Source organism: Elgaria multicarinata, chromosome 9 (genome assembly GCF_023053635.1).
Source record: "Elgaria multicarinata webbii isolate HBS135686 ecotype San Diego chromosome 9, rElgMul1.1.pri, whole genome shotgun sequence".
Classification (NCBI taxonomy): Eukaryota; Metazoa; Chordata; class Lepidosauria; order Squamata; family Anguidae; genus Elgaria; species Elgaria multicarinata.
The window spans coordinates 95,243,180-95,260,454 of record NC_086179.1 but is presented as its reverse complement, the minus strand read 5'-3'; the positions used below and the strand labels follow the sequence as shown (position 1 = coordinate 95,260,454).

At 40.4% G+C, this 17,275-nt stretch overlaps 1 protein-coding gene across 4 annotated transcripts in view; it reads right to left on the bottom strand.

The window, feature by feature from the left end:
- Nucleotides 1-10,478, bottom strand: part of PPARA (peroxisome proliferator activated receptor alpha) — a 60,649-nt gene extending 50,171 nt beyond the window's left edge. Inside the window, exons 1-2 of one of the 4 annotated variants that reach the window (XM_063134346.1) lie at nt 10,315-10,478; nt 3,585-3,713 (exon numbers count right to left, since the gene is read on the bottom strand). The gene's annotated coding sequence lies outside the window, so the exon portion shown is untranslated. Of the gene's footprint in view, nt 1-3,584; nt 3,714-6,590; nt 6,747-9,882; nt 9,963-10,189; nt 10,266-10,314 lie in introns of those variants that run through there. The other 3 variants (XM_063134347.1, XM_063134348.1, XM_063134349.1) reach the window with 3 other exon arrangements.
- Nucleotides 10,479-17,275: the final 6,797 nt, after the last annotated feature.

Here is a 17,275-nt window from a genome sequence, read left to right as displayed (position 1 = left end):
TCAAATACTTAAAAGGTTGTCACACAGAGGAGGGCCAGGATCTCTTCTCGATCCTCCCAGAGTGCAGGACACGGAATAATGGGCTCAAGTTAAAGGAAGCCAGATTCTGGCTGGACATCAGGAAAAACTTGACTGTTAGAGCAGTACGACAATGGAATCAGTTACCTAGGGAGGTTGTGGGCTCTCCCACACTAGAGGCATTCAAGAGGCAGCTGGACAACCATCTGTCAGGTATGCTTTGAGGTGGATTCCTGCATTGAGCAGGAGGTTGGACTCGATGGCCTTATAGGCTCCTTCAAACACTACTATTCTATGATTCTAGCCCTTGGAATTTTATTATTTTGCAAGAGGTTAGCCTTTAACATGTCACTACTCTATTTTAGTATTCTGCTGCATTTTCTCAGTATTTCTCAAGTGAGCACTGTGTACAAACTATCTTCCTCTATCCATGCCTAAGGAAGAGTCTGGGTAGACAATCACATGTAGCAATAGAGAGAGACGAGGAGGAAAGTGTCTGATCACCACTCTTTTCTCAATTATCTATATATAATCAACACCACAATATTTACTTTGGTGGAAGTTAAAGTTAGGGTGACATAAACAAATGAACAATTCAACATATTATTCCTTTGATAAATCATTATATTGACATTTCTAGAAGAGATGTGTAGAATGCAGCTCTAGAAAGTTGTGGGAGTAGCATATTTAAGAGCACAAGAGCAATGTCTCAATGGACCTGTTCAGGCAACACTCTAAGTCATGGTTAGACTGCTAAACCTTTTGCAGCAAGCGGTTAGTGAGTGTGTTTAAACCATGGTTAAGTACCCACCATGGTTAAGAATGATTCACACGACACACTAAGTCATAGTTCACACAACACACTAAGCCATAACGGCCCTGTTCAAAAGACACCTTAAACCACAGCTTTAACCACAGTGAATAAGGCTTTTTGCCTTATTCACCATGGTTAAAACTGTGGTTTAAGGTGTCTTCTGAACAGGGCAAATGTTTAACTCAAAACACTTAACCATCATTATCAATACAGATAAGCATGGCAATTACAAAAAGGTGGAAAATCCAAACACTAATTTGTGAACAAATGTGCCATGTGAACTTTATATAAATGCCACTTTCATTTGCCGATACCATCATCTGAAGTAAAATCACATTCTATTACTTCCGGGTTTCTCAGAAAATAATTTACCTTTTTCTTTGAAACTTAATGAAAATCATTCACTTTGCTTCTTTACAATTTACAAATGTATTCAAGACTCAAGTTTTATAAACCCCTAACTCATTCCTGGGGCTCATCTACACCTATGAACTTTCCGGGAGTGGAGGAGGATCCTGGGCTTTACAGCTTCAGGGATCATCCCCCTTGAGTGCACACACCCACGTGTTGTCCTGGAAATCATGAAGGACATTGCAGGTACCATTTCCCCCCTCCCCCGGAAACAGAGCACAATTGCGCTCCACTGCAAGTAAGTTGTTGTTTAAAAAAAAACATCTTGAAACTGCTTTTCCCCCACCCCCAAAGAGCACAGACAGTCCCTGCTCAGCTCCATGCCCATTTCCAGAGCTCCACTACTCGTGGGGAAGAAGGGACGATCTGTGATCGTGTGCCACACCGGCTGCGGTCTTCAGGGGTGTCCAGGGACTGTGGAAAAAACAGGAAATCCATGGTCCCAGGGAAAGTTTTTGGTTGTCCCTGCTTGACCCCGGGATCCCCCATGCATCATTTGGATGCACAGGGACAACCTAGAGACGACCCTGGGATATATGCATGCTGTTGACACGGCCCTAGTCTCTTGCTTCTCCTTTCATACAGGTGCCTATTAAAGTGCCCTCTAATAGGCACCTTCCTCTATCAGTGGGCCTCACTGGGCTCACCTAGCTGTGGTGGCAGCACTCCAAGTAGTCCTGAGTGTGTGAGGGTAACCACCCTTTTAATTTCTTAAAGGAGAATTTTGGGAAATTAAAAGGATGGCTTGATTGAGCAGCTAGGCAGAGTGCCAAGCCAGAAAAAAAATTATTAAGAGGGCCCAAAGCAGGCACTGGAGCTCTGGCAGCTGCCCAAAGATGCCAGGTGCTGATGCCAGCCCTGTCCTCACCCTACGATGGGCTCTACAGAGGAGAAAAGCCTGCTATACTTCCTGCCTCCATAAGCAGCCTACAGAGAAATGACTATAGCTCCAAAATGTTGTCGACAGTGCCTGCATCTTCAAATACTACACTCCCATGGAGTCACTGAGTATCCATCACAGGCCCGGTTTCCAGTCCTTAAAATAGGAATAGCCAGGTTGGAGCAGGACAAATTAACAGCTGTAGAAGTACTTTACACATCAGCAATATAAAATGCATTTAGATCTTCTAAGCCAGTGATTGGAATACAATAGTTTTATTTATTTTGTGATGCACTATGAATTGAAGACTTTATTGCTGTTATGTTATTTATAGATGCAATCTATAAATATATATGCTTAATAAAAAACACACACAAATGAACACTAACTTCATTTCCAACAGGAAAATTTCCAAAAAGAAAAAAAGTTGAGGAATAGAACAAAGGAGCATGAGTAGAAACCAAAAGAGACTGAGGATCTCATTTATGAAGACATCTCTGGTTTCTAACTGAATCCTACAAGATCCCTAAGTTCATCATCGAATCTGAGACTTGTGAAGTATCATAGTCACCCTAGGATCACGTCGTTTCAGAGCTAGGCACTGCCAGTTTTCAAGCTTCATGGTATTATCCATTCTGATAGGCTGCCTAGTTCAGAGTTAGAGGAAAATCAAAAGGCCATCTAAACCAATACCACACCTTATCCATCAATCCAATCCATCAATCCCCAAACTTAAGTTACCAGATGACTCAAGCAGAGCAGGGGCATTACACTAGGCAAATCAACTTAGGTTCATGCACGCACGTCAAGCCAAATGTACGGAAAGGCAACATTTATTGGAGCCAGTGCAAATACAACTTGGAGGAAAATTCCTTCTTAGGATGAATTGAAAATGTCTTCTATATAAATGTCCTGCTTGTATAATATAGAACTGGGTATCTCTCCACTCAACCCTCTTCCAATAACAATGTAAATTTAATTACATTTACAAAGACATGGCTCCTGACGCAAAGGCTCATTTCAACTCTAGAAGCATAGACTCTGAGTGAGTCAGCAATGGAAAAGGGCTCTCTGCACATGTGCAGAGGTAAGCTTCAGCAAACCTGCTCTTTCAGTTAAAAATAATAACCCATTAACTCATGATATGCAGGTTTCAAGTTCCAGGATCAAACTCCAAATTCAAAACAAGATGTTATGACCCAACATCAATATTCTATGGCTCAGATTAAATCCTGACTTTACTTTTTTTTCTTGTTTTTTTAAGCCATTGCTAAACTAAGAATCAAATTCCTGAGTTTGTGTGTCCCACTCCCAAAACAGATAATTATATATGAAAATACTATTATGTCAACTTACATCTCCTGTGCAATTAAATTTATACTAGGTAGTTTTGTTCTCTAGTATTTTAAAGAAATTTTCCAAAGTAACTTGCAAAATACACAAAATGGAAATTTTACTTACCATTTCTTATAGACTCTTGAAAGGCTGGAAATGAAAACTGTATCCATAATATGTTTCCCCTCCATTGTGTAGGCACACTTGTTTGTTACTTCTTGATTCACCATGAATTCTGGACCCCTGGTATTTCCACTTGAAAAATAATAAGAGAACATCAGAGGACTAGATCATGGGGAGAGGGCTGAAAAGTTGCTAAATCACACACACAAAAGTCTGCAAATAGACTGTTCCTTCAACAATATTTATTTATTTATTTTTATTTACTATTACATTTCTATACCGCCCAATAGCCGGAGCTCTCTGGGCAGTTCACTAAAATTAAAACTAAGTATTTAACGAAGTATGTCCATTAGCTTTCAAACTAGCAACCCAAGGTAGACTTTGAATAAATAAATAAATAAGCAAGCAGGTAAATTCTTTGTCCCTATTAAGATACTAGACATCAAAAGTAAGTTGATTTTTATTCGTTTGCACAATGCTTTGGTATAGTTTTCTGCTAGACTACAGAGCAAAGTGTAGACTTCAAAGGTCTTTGTAAGTGCACCCAAGGTATATTGATGTTTTATAGAAATTTTAACTAAATATTCTCCACTGTAAATACCATTCATACTTGATGGTATTAAATGGATTAAAATTTGAGTTGGCAACTTGTGGTCCTCCAGATGGTGATGGGAATTGCAGTCCAACAGCCTCATCATGGCAAGGAGTGATTGAAAGTGCAGTCCAACAAGACATAGTTGGATATAACCCATTGTAAGCAGTCATTTTTCTGCCCTGTTTAAAACTTGTGCTAAATATCTACTTATACACACTACTGTTCACCACTACTTTTTCTTCCTATGCATTCTCTTTTAATGGAACCTGGAAAGCTTTTTCTTGCAGACGTGTTGTCACCTTTCCAGATGGTCCTACTTGTATGCAACCTAATATACTAATTAGTCAGGTAAGTTTTCCTCACCACTTCATCTCTTTGCCAGAAAACATTTCATTTTGTCTACTTCTGTGAATCAAGTTCATGTAACTGGATAAATATTCCAACCTTTCCCCATATTTACTCATATGCGTACTGTTGCTAGAGTTGCCACTCTCCATTCTCCAGCTCCAAGCCCTAGGCCTTAACAGCACACTGGCTTACAGAAATTAAGTAAAACTTTTACTAGTATGGAGAAAACATCATAAGGAAAGCTCCACCTGCTTAATATCTGCATGTCACACTGCTGTTAAATGTACAGGACAAGGGCCAGGAAAAATGATAGCAATCCAAGCAAAAGCACACTTCAGGAGCAAATGTAGGGAAAGACTAGAATACTTCTCCTGATGATGAGACTAACAAAGTAGTCGTAGAATTACACTGAAAATTAGGAGAATTGACTCTGTGCTATACTGATTTAAAAGTAATATGTTCAGATACAGCTTTAATCACACAATATTGCCAAAAAAGAATACCTTATTGTGTTGTGTTTTTATTATGCTGTTGCTTGCTCTAAAGCTTAGCAATAGGGCAGATTGGAAATCAAAATAACTGTATTTCTAAAGATGAAACCATGCAAAATTTCCAAATACAATATTTACAAGTGTTCTCAACAAAACTACATTTGTGCTTTACTCCCCTGCAAATCTTATGAGCTGCAACTTAAGTGTATACATTATTCGTGTCGCTGTGTTTCACCCATTACACATCTTAGATACAACAGATAGCTTTCGCAACGTGAATAGCACAGATCACACACACATATGTATGTATGCATCCCGATTTCAATGACACGTATCTACATCATGCTAGCAACTATGTAATTTAGCAGCCACATCTAAAACACTACCACAGAAAGGGTAACTTTCTAAGAACACACAGGTAACTCCTATATAAGAAAAAATACAATTTTTGTCCTAAAGGTATGGAAGCTATGACAAAAACTAGGAATCGTATACAGAAAACAAATAGTGAAGTATACTCCATTTTACAGTTTTACTTTTCAAAAACCTTAATTAAGAACTATTAATAGCATTCTAAAAGTCCAAACATCTCACAAATGTAGTAAAAAGATTAAAGATAAATACATTCTACATTTCTGCTGGTATTATGTACACAAGCAGAATAATGTCATAATTTGCAGTATCAGTCACACCTCTAAGGTAGACATTTCATTTCCATATATTAAAATGCTCGTTTTAAAATAAATACACACCCTATCCACGAGTTAAAGTAAATAATGACTCGATTAAATCAACATTCCAAAGGGAAGAACAAATGGAAACAAAAGTTATAAAGTGTAAAATTCTAACTTAGAAACAGAGTATGGTTATATTTAAATTAATTCCTAGACGTATTAAAGAAAATATTGGAAACATTTATTTTATTTTTTGCCATTACCTGAAACTAAATTTTCTGTTTCACATCTGATTTAAACCTCAGCAGGTAAATGAATAGATTAATCATAAGGTGTATTCTGTAGCAAAGTTTTCTGCCTGAGATTACACCAAAACACCCTATTATTATTTATTATTATTTATTTATATAGCACCATCAATGTACATGGTGCTGTACGGAGTAAAACAGTAAATAGCAAGACCCTGCCGCATAGGCTTACATTCTAATAAAATCATAATAAAACAATAAGGAGGGGAAGAGAATGCAAACAGGCACAGGGTAGGGTAAACAGGCACTGGGTAGGGTAAAACTAACAGTATAAAGTCAGAACAAAATCAAGTTTTAAAAGCTTTAGGAAAAAGAAAAGTTTTTAGCTGAGCTTTAAAAGCTGCGATTGAACTTGTAGTTCTCAAATGTTCTGGAAGAGCGTTCCAGGTGTAAGGGGCAGCGGAAGAAAATGGACGAAGCCGAGCAAGGGAAGTAGAGACCCTTGGGCAGGCGAGAAAATCAGCTAATGAAAATCTTGCATCCAGAGTGATAACTGGCAGACTGCAGGAAAAATATACATATATATTGTCCCAAGTAGTTAATAAGAAAGACATTATTATTATTTAGGCATTATGAAATCAAAAGTACAATACCATCACTACTCCACCTCCAATGCTATAACCTTTCCAATGCAGAACTTGGAAACTCAAATTATTTAGAAAGAAAAGTAAGGGTAAAAGGGCAACAAATAGTTAATGTTTAAAGGTAAAGCAAGCAAGCTTAACACACTCTGTTTCTGCACAGTTCCAAAATCCCTGTTGCCTCTTATTACTGCAGCAAATGAGATGCAAAGCAGGACACAATTAACTTGGCAAGATTCCTCCACCTACGTCCCATGATAATTATGGCACACTTTCCCAATATGGAAAGGGGTTGGGGTAAAGAAATAGAATGTGCAAAGTGCTTTGATCATGGGAAGCAAGAAAGAGACCAAGGTCAAAATCAGATTCACAAACACATTTTCAAAAGACGAATAACAAGCAACTGAGTACAGAAAAATACAAATAGAAGTGTTATTTCCATTTGTAAACTTGATCTTACGCACATCTGCTTGGAAGTTAGTCCCACTGAACTTGATGGAACAAATGTCTAATTAATCAACCTTTCTAGGAAAAGGTTCCAATTATAGTATATCAATTTTTACCTATAATGTACAGTTATACCTACCAAAGTAGTTCTAAACTCAATTATGAATTGAAAACTGTCTGTCTCTTTCTCTGTGTGTATGCACATAAAATAATAATTATAAACTCTTGAATGCCATTTAAAGTATGTTTTTAAAAATAAATAAATAATCAAGTCACCCAGGAGTTGTAGGAGCACCAAGTTATTGTTATTCAGTGATCTTCATGAAGATAAAATGAATTGCTTTTCAAGATATAGAATCTACCTAATGTACTTTCATGTCCTTCCAATGCCCCAGGATACTTTTGGGACTACACGTCCCAAGAATGCTTGGGAAAGGGAACAGGAGAAATAAGGCAGCTCCGCAGGTCAGAACAGAAACATGTTTTTCTTTTCAAATCACAGAAATAAATCCCAACTTTGGCAACATCAAAGCTCTAAGGATGTGGAAAAGTTTCAGCTATTCACTCCAGCTACACAATGTTACTTTCACCACTAGCACTTAGAGGAAAATATCACTACTCAGTACTATGAAAAACAGTGAAAAAACAACACTGTCCAGCTTCATCAGCATGAACACAACCCACTATCTCTAACCAAGAAATTAAACTGAAAGGAACTACTACTGGAAAGAAGACTTTTCTTTTGCTCTGTCCTCTGTGACTTGGCAGAAATGCCTTATTGGATGTACTTTAATGACCCTTTACCCAAGAATTTGTTGGCTGTTTATATTTTGCAACACAAATGCACCAGATTGGCTAGGAAACATAACACAGAAGTCCAAGGGTGTGATAATGTGCAATTAATATATAACACCCATCACCAACTGAACCTATGATTTATAAGTCCTACTGCAGAACAGAATTCCCCACTGCATCTGGATGAGTTCTGTGAAACTCAAAAGTTTACATAATCCTACAACTAGTCTGGTCTGTTAAAAATATATTATCTAGCTATTTTGTTAGCCTCTTAAATTTATACACCACCATTCTTTCAGTGAGCTCAGGTTCACATACATATAAGTGAGTTACTACATTTTATCTTCACAACAACACTGAAAAGTAGGATAAATTGAGAGTGACTGACCCAAGGTCGTACAGCGAGTTTCATGACTGAGTGAGAAAGTGTTCTCTCACCTACCCATCTAAAGCCCAACAGTTTAACTAATGCATAATTCTGGCTCTTTATCAATAAGCATGGTTTGAGAGGCCAGGAATGAGAATCTACACTTTTACCACTGCTTGAATCAAGCTGATAGGAGGTGTGGTCATTAGACCTTGTTAACTAATCATTGTATAACCAATGAATACCTAACACTTTAAAATGTGATATAAATACTAAGGGTTGTTAAGTGATATTGAATATATGAAAAAAATATCTTTGGAACGTTTCTCCCTCAAGCTATTATAGTATTTATATAGCGCCATTGGACTATAAGGCACCTTACAAGGTTATAAACAAATGAGAAAAATCCCTACTGCGAACAGTTTATAATCTACTTTTACGTAAGTGGGTTGGGGGATTCAAAGAGAGAGAAAGAGAGGCAAGAGTAACAAATAAAACAGTTATGTACACTTGGGTGTCATTTCAGCTGGGAAGCCACAATAAGGAATTAAACACAACACACAAACTTCTCCCCCTCCCATCAGGCACATATCAGAGTCACCCGTTTTTCTTCTGGCAAGAACCCTGGTGCTTTCTACAGCCTTTGGCAGGAGTTTCAACAAGTACAGCTTTACTCAAGCTGGAGATGAAGTTTTCCTTCAATTGCTACACCTGTTGAATTTCTCCTGTCATGCAAGCAGTTGAAGGTGAAAGAGGCTTTGCCAGGGAATGAGGCACTAATCACATATTTTATGACACAACTCCCGTTTCCCATCCTACCTCTTCTCTGTATAATCATGTAACTGCCACCCAACAGAGATTAGAAGTGATAAAGAAGAAGGTTAAAAAACTGGGTTACTTCTAGATAGAAGGCTCCTAGTATTATCAAGACACTGTGCAGCTATTCCGTCTTTTTCCCCTTAACTGATTTTTTTCTGGTAAGGTAAAGACAAAATAAGTGGCGGGACAACAATGTACCTGCCCGGACCTTAAGATCATCCACAGGGGCCCTTCTCCGTGAGCCCCTGCCAAAGGAAGTGAGGCAGGTGGCTACTAGGAGGAGGGCTTTCTCTGCTGTGGCACCGCGGCTGTGGAATGAGCTCCCCAGAGAGGTCCGCCTGGCACCTACACTGTACTCCTTTCATCACCAGCTGAAGACCTTTTTATTCTCTCAGTATTTTAACACCTAAATTTAAACCTTGCTGTTTTAATTCTGTATTTCAATCCTATATCAATTTTTGCTGTGTGCTTTTATCCTGGTTGTGCTTTTTATATTGTATTTTGTATTTGAGTTTTTAGATTGTTGGATCTTTTATTATGTTCTTAATGGTTTTAATTTCTGTGAACCGCCCAGTGAGCTTCGGCTATTGGGTGGTATAAAAATGTAATAAATAAATAAATGGGAGGGGGGCTACAAATTGAAGGCAACGACCAGACCAGACCTCCCGTAATGTGAATGCAGTAGTAAAACCCTCATTTGGAAGTAACCCTAATTTTGGGAGAGTAAAGGAGCTGACCTAATAGGCAGAAATTCATCCAGCGCTGGGCTTTCCCAGGCAGGAATTGCTGCAACGCTGTGGAGTTTCACTAGCTGCATTTCTCTTTCAATAGGCTGTTAAAGGCACAGAAACCTACACAACCACCACCTTTACTTACCCTTGCCTGTTCCTCCATGGCATCTTTTATATAAATAAGTGGAGAAGGAAGAAGGTCACCACACACACACACACACACCCTCTGTTTTCCTCCCAGTGCACATACACCTTTAACTAGCCTTGACAGGCAGTGATTTAATTAGTATAGCTTCACCTCTACCCTATCCTGATGAATCACCTGAAGAAGGGAAACCTTCACCTGTTGAATTTTATCTTTAATGCGCTTCTGAAAAGATACAGAAGCCTCAACAGTAACAACAGAAAGCGGTAGCAACTCTCTCTTTCACACTCACTCTCCCCCCCCTCACCTTTTCATCCCCTTTCTGTTCCTTTCCTTCCTTCCCCCTGTGGCACATCTGTATTTTCCACACACGAAAAGCGGGGGGGGGGGGAAGAGAGAAGGTCACGCACGCACACGCGCGCGCATACACACCTTGACGAGCGCCGCCACGGAAAGGACGGAGGCTCCTATTGGGTCCTGGCCCGAGAAATCGCCGCCTGGCGGAGCGGCGCCACTCCGTGGGCCAAAGGAATCCCCTCAGAGCAAAACAGGTTCCCGGCTGCAGCCGCCTTCGAGTGGCAACTCGTCCAGTAGGAATCCATCCGCGGGCGCCACTGGGGCAGCAGCCGCTGAGGCGGTGAGTGGCGTCGCCGCCGTGGCGCAGTAGGAGCGGCGTCCGCTCCTTGTCAGGCAGGGGCCGCGCGCGCTCGTCAGCCAGCCAGCCAGCCAGTCAGTCAGTGAGTGGGGCGAGTCTCACCGCGTCGCTCCCCCGCGGGAGGCGGCGTAACCATCAGCCCCAGCACAGGATCGGATAGGAGGGGGCGGGGGTCGGGGCGGCGGCGGCGGCGGCGGCTACACACGCCACCTACTTTCGTCCCCTCACGTAACTCACACTGGGGCGGTCGCTTAGTGACAGGTACCGGAAATGAGGTCGAGGTGTGTGTACACACACACACACACACACACACACACACACACACACACACACGTACGTAGGCGGCGGCACACGCCCGTACACACCTCCTGCCGCGGCTGGCTGTCATTGGATAAGAAAGGAGGGAAAGGGAAAATGGGCTTGGGCTTGGGGGGCAGCCTGAGGGGAGACGGAGGGCGGGAGGCAACACGGGGGTGTGCGTGAACGTGGGCACGCGCAGCCCGCTTTTTCTCTAGCCAAGCAGGACGACTGAACAGTGGCGCAAACAGCCGGCGGCTGACCCGGATGGCGGAGGCAAAAGACTTTCTCCTCATCGTGTGTCCACTCGGCCTCACCTTGATCTCCAGGAATCAGCGCATAGAATAGCAGAGTTGGAAGGGACCCATAAGGCCATCGAGTCCAACCCCCTGCTCAATGCAGGAATCCACCCTAAAGCATCCCTGACAGGTGGTTGTCCAGCTGCCTCTTGAAGGCCTCCAGTGTGGGAGAGCCCACAACCTCCCTTTCCTTGACACGGAGATAAAATGGCACCACCTCCTCAGGCTACTAACAGTCTAGACCAGTGGTTCCAAAAGTGGGCGATACCACCCCCTTGGGGGCGGTGGGATTCCATAGGGGGGCGTTAAGAGGCAAGGGGGCGGCAGGGGGGCGCTCAAGGTGGTCTTTTCCAAGAAGCGCCTCTCCAGAAGGTCTTAAAACCCAGGGACATTTTTATGGGAGAAGGTAGTTTGGTCCCAAGCCATTTAGGGGAAGAATCCACACATGTATTAATACCGTTTAAGAAGCCCATCCATCTCATTAAGAATTTACAGAATAGTGAGGTACTCGACCCTAGTTACTAAATGTGATATCTAATATTCTTGCTAAATGACTGTCAGACTTTGAAAACATGATATCACTGGATCAAGTTCATCAATTATGTTTAATTGAATAAACTAAAAAAATGTAATTGAATTTTGAATAAATATTCAATTAATTGTTACTGTTTTTAATTTTATTATTATTGTCTTCCTTAGTGGGTCATTGAAAACCGCTATTCTGAATAATGATTTTTGTAGGGTAGGGTAGGGGGCACTGGGCATGAGTTTGTAGAACCAAGGGGGCGGTGACCTGAAAAAGTTTGGGAACCACTGGTCTAGACCTTGGCAAGGCAGCCTCCACACGCTCCCCCCGCCACGTGGAACTACAACAGCAAGGGAGCGTGTGAACTATGTGACACGGTTATGCGCCCACACCCGTGTCGCCCCACTACACTCCCTGAAACCCTGCGTGAACTGCACACCCCGTTGCCCACAACAGGTGTTACTTGACAGAAAGCCTCATTGAATTCATTGGGAATAAAGGTGGTTGAGAGCAGGCTGAACTGGCTGCATGAGAGGAATTCGAGAGGCAAAGCTTACTCAACGCACCCAATTAAGGCAGGATTTTTAAATTTACTTTAACAAAGACTAAATTACATTCATCTGTTTGGGATTTTATAATCTGTAAATGGGGTTATTGGCTGAAAGAGACCCATGTATGTATTATGTCAAAAATCATTTTGCTGTATTCCCCCCCCCCCCGCCTCAGCGTTAGGGTAGAGGGTTATGTTTGAAAAATTGTAATGTAAAAATGGGTGCAATCTGTCACTGTTTGAGGTTCTCCCATTCTGAATCATTCATTGGGCCTGGGTACAAGGTAGCAGGCTGAGGCACACATTTCTTTTCTTTAAAACAGTGGTTCCCAAACTTTTTCAGGTCACTACCCCCTTGGTTCCACAAACTCATGCCCAGTGCCTCCTACCCTACACTATAATTATCATTATTCAGAATAGCGGTTTTCAATGACCCACTAAGGAAGATAACAATAAAATTCAAAACAGTAACAATTAATTGAATATCTATTCAAAATCCAATTACATTTTTTTTAGTTTATTCAATTAAACATAATTGTTGAACTTGATCCAGTGATATCATCTTTTCAAAGTCTGATAGTCATTTAGCAAGAATATTAGATATCACATTTAGTAACTAGGGTAGAGTACCTCACTATTCTGTAAGTTCTTAATGTGATGGATGGGCTTGATGAAGTGATACCAGTTTCCTGATGTCTGGTTTAAAGTCACTTAACATGAGTCTTAAATCACCACGTTTATTAATCTGGAGTCGATTTCTTTGCTTGGAGAGAAGTAGGCAGACCACACTAAAATCACATTCCAACAAATATGATGTTGGAAATACAACCAGGAGCTTCTGAACCACTCTCCATAGTGCAGGACAGCGATCAGAAATTTCCTTCTGTAACCAAAACTCCTGGTATGGAAAAGACCACCTCGAGCGCTCCCCTGCCGCCCCCTTGCCTCTTAACGTCCCCCTATGCAATCCCACCGCCCCCAAGGGGGCAGTACCACCCACTTTGGGAACTACTGCTTTAAACCAAAAGATTTAAAAGTTTCTCCTGTGTTGACAAACTTATAGTTCCTATTAAGTATGTTTTTTCAAATCATAACAAATGCCCTTAAGATACTCTGCCTTGTGGTAATTTAATCTCAAATATTTCCAAGAGCTGAACATCTTCCTTCTGCATATCTTCTCTGAATTCTGATAGCAATACTCTCCTATCCATTCTCTTTCACGAAACGTAGGCTTTACCATACAGGACTGGGCCTATGTTTGTGAAAAGTTATGCACAAAGCATTATTTTAGGTATTATCAGCTTACTGATTCTTGTTTATAAGATTTGTTTCTATTGATTCCTGTATATGCTGTCTAGAGGTTATTAAAAGCTTGTTTAATTTATCGAAACCTTAAGATTATTTACACTTGGCCCTTCCCTAATACAGGACCTGCAAAACTACATCTTGGGCTATCTGCGTAGGCAGAACTATTCTCTATTCCACCCTCTTAAGGCTATTAGAACCAAGGAGGACTTCCTTTGGTATTTTAAATACTAGTTGTTGCAAAGGATTATCTCATGTTCCCTGAGCAAGTGATTAATTGTGGCTAGATCATGCTTCCTCTGTTGTTTAATTAAAGCAAAAACTTTTTGCTTTAATTTGGAATTTAATATTATATTTGTGTACATGTTGTTAGCCACTTTGGGGGATTGTTTCTGGAAAAGCAGGGTATGAATTGAGAAAATGAATGTAGCTAATAAGATTTTAATCTCTTTGCTTTGATTGCTTCTGAATTCCATGCCAATGACGTACCTGAAAGTTCTGTGCTCCGTTCAGGATAATGTGAATTGACAGGAGTGGTAATTTGTTTAGCAACAAATTTACACTTACTAGGGAATTAATAAGTTAATTAATTGGCGCCAATATTGTTATCTTTTCAGCGCCAGGTCAAGACTTTTCTCTTCTCTGAGATATTTAACAGCATATGTTAAAGATCTGACCCCAGAATAGTTGTTTCTTTCTGACCCCAGAATAGTTGTTTTAAATGGATATTGTCTGTTTTAAGTTTTTTTTGGTTTTTAATTTTTTTAATTTGTTTTTAATGTTCAATGTTTTAATCTTTGTAAACTGCCCAGAGATGGGGGCAGTATATAAATGTTGTTGTTACCAATGTTAACTATATTTTCATTTCTGTAAACTAACCTGAAAAGGCCACATATATTAAAGGGGCACGGGAGTGAGTCACAAAAAAAGAAGTTCTGTGATTATAAGCCTGAAAATTCTACTGCTTATTAAATTGACACCTTTTGAGCTAATAACATGAAATCTGGCATTCATAATCTATGTGATGAATTCTACAAGTGTGCAAAAACTACAAGTGCTCAAATACAAATTACCATGGAAATGGCAAGTTTAAAAGTGCTGAAAATGGGCACATTTATTTGTATTTTTTCTTGAGCTGTAGCTTGGCATATTTCCCCCCCCCCCCCAAATTTTGGAGAAAAGTACTGATGGACCTTTCATTGGTTTGGTAAAATTCTGAGCGGCAGTTAAAAAATTATAAAGATTTTTTTCCCTCATTAAAGCCTACGTCCGCAACTGCTGGAAAAGTTATGTCAGGCATGCTCAAGTTTTTCTCTGAAGTTAGAATACTGCCAGGACACTCCATGGTTTTGAATTCCATGATTCCTATCAGCATTCTAACTATGGGGAGGGGGGTAATAGGGAACTAACAGCTAAGATAAGGATGAGGTAATTTTGAAGGCTCAGGGAATCATTCTCACTGATGAAGAGAGGGAGGGAAAAGGAAAAGACTATGCTGGAATCGTGTGCATGCTTACACAGAAGTAAGCTATTCTGAACATGCAGGGACATATCTATTCATTTGTACACTTCTACTGAGTTAATGACTTCTATTTGGTTTTTTAGTTTGTGTTTTTTTTTCTTCAGAATACTGTAATACAGTTCTTTTTTAGCAACCAAAGAAATTTATTGATGATAAATCTGTCGATTTAAGGTCTGAGTTAAGGCTATCTCATGTTGGCTGAAGCTTCATAAAGCCAGGAAATTAGAAACTTAGGCTATTGCCTTAACAAACGTGCCCCATAATCAGTAATAATGATATACAATGTCACAAATTGTGCTTGCTTACAAGCAACAAACTGCCATAGGTCAACTGACAGGAAGATAAGTCTAACAATGCAGCTCCTTCAGGACAACATGGGGCATCTTTGCAGATCCCAGGCACTCCATTCTCCCCATTTGGGCTTGAAAGACCTAGGAAAAGAGTGGGTCCATGAAGGGTAAGTTGTAAACAAGTTCAATTTGCGACATTGCATGACAACATCATTGATCATGAGACATATCACTTAAGGCATGAGGGTTTTTTTGTGATTGGGCCTAGAAGGAGAGGTGAGTAAATGGGCAGTGGCAACAGTAATGAAGAAAAGGGACTCAAGGACCCCCCGCCCCAACCTGCACTGCTTCTGAGTATTGAATGCTGGAAACACACAACATGTATTATTATTATTATTATTATTTATTAACTATCTCCTTTTTGTCCTGCTTGTGAGTTTGTAAAAGACATGGGCTGTAATTCTGGAATAGGTAGACCTTGGTTTGAGCCACCAATGCAGTTTGTGTGTTCTTGTGAGAGCTGATTGTAATTAGATAGCCAGGATTCATTACTTAGTAATACTGCAACTACGGCAGGATCTACACTACTGCCTTAAAGCGCTGTATAACAGTTTTGACAACTGTTGCAGCCCAGGACACACTCCATATACAGTTGTCAAAACTGTTACAAAGCGCTTTAAAGCAGTAGTGTAAATCCGGTGTTGCATCACTCATATTATAGTAACGGTGGGGAGCTTAGAAGCAGGTCTGGCATTCTATTTTGATAATAACACAACACAGTTCCACTGCAACCAGGAGCAAATGCATTAAGATTTGGACGATAGCCTAATTCCTGTTTGCTAATAACTACTAAGATTTCATGTATGTCAGAAAAATGTGGCAAAGTAGAGAAAGAGACTGTTTTAACTAATAAATAAACTGGCCTCAACCATGTTGGCTCCCCCTTGTAAGCACTGCCAATAGCTACTGCAGGTACTGAAGCTGTGCCTTGATCTACAATATAGTGTATTGCCGGAGTGCCCACTACAGGGGGGTGATGACAATTGGGGTCAATAAGCAGGAGCAGAGTGTTTAGGTTAAACTAATTGCATCTTTATTATTTTCTAATCTAATGTTATCTCATTCTAGTACTGGTTCCTAACCTAAACATGGAATGTGTAGGTGAAAACATGCTAGCACGTGTATATCCCATAGGTGGATCAGGATATTAAAATTACTTGGCAAATATATCTGAAGATGAATTTAGAGACAATGACGTTAATATTGTCTTTTAACTTCAGCATTGATTGTGGTGGAACAAAGGGGCATACTTTTTACAAATTAAAATAAATTCTATTCAAATAATAGTGCTGCACAAATCATACAAAATTCAGCATGTATTCTATAAGTTTGTAACGTTAATACTGTATTCATGGTTGTTGTTGTTGTTTATTCGTTCAGTCGTTTCCGACTCTTTGTGACTTCATGGACCAGCCCACGCCAGAGCTTTCTGTCGGCCGTTGCCACCCCTAGCTCCCCCAAGGTCAAGTCTGTCACCTCCAGAATATCACCCATCCATCTTGCCCTTGGTCGGCCCCTCCTCCTTTTGCCTTCCACTTTCCCTAGCATCAGCCTCTTCTCCAGGGTATCCTGTCTTCTCATTATGTGGCCAAAGTACTTCAGTTTTGCCTTTAACACCATTCCCTCAAGTGAGCAGTCTGGCTTTATTTCCTGGAGTATGGACTGGTTTGATCTTCTTGCAGTCCAAGGCACTCTCAGAATTTTCCTCCAACACCACAGTTCAAAAGCATCTATCTTCCTTCGCTCAGCCTTCCTTATGGTCCAGCTCTCGCAGCCATAGGTTACTACGGGGAATACCATTGCTTTAACTAAGCGGACCTTTGTTGTCAGTGTGGTGTCTCTGCTCTTAACTATTTTATGAAGATTTGTCATTGCTCTCCTCCCAAGAA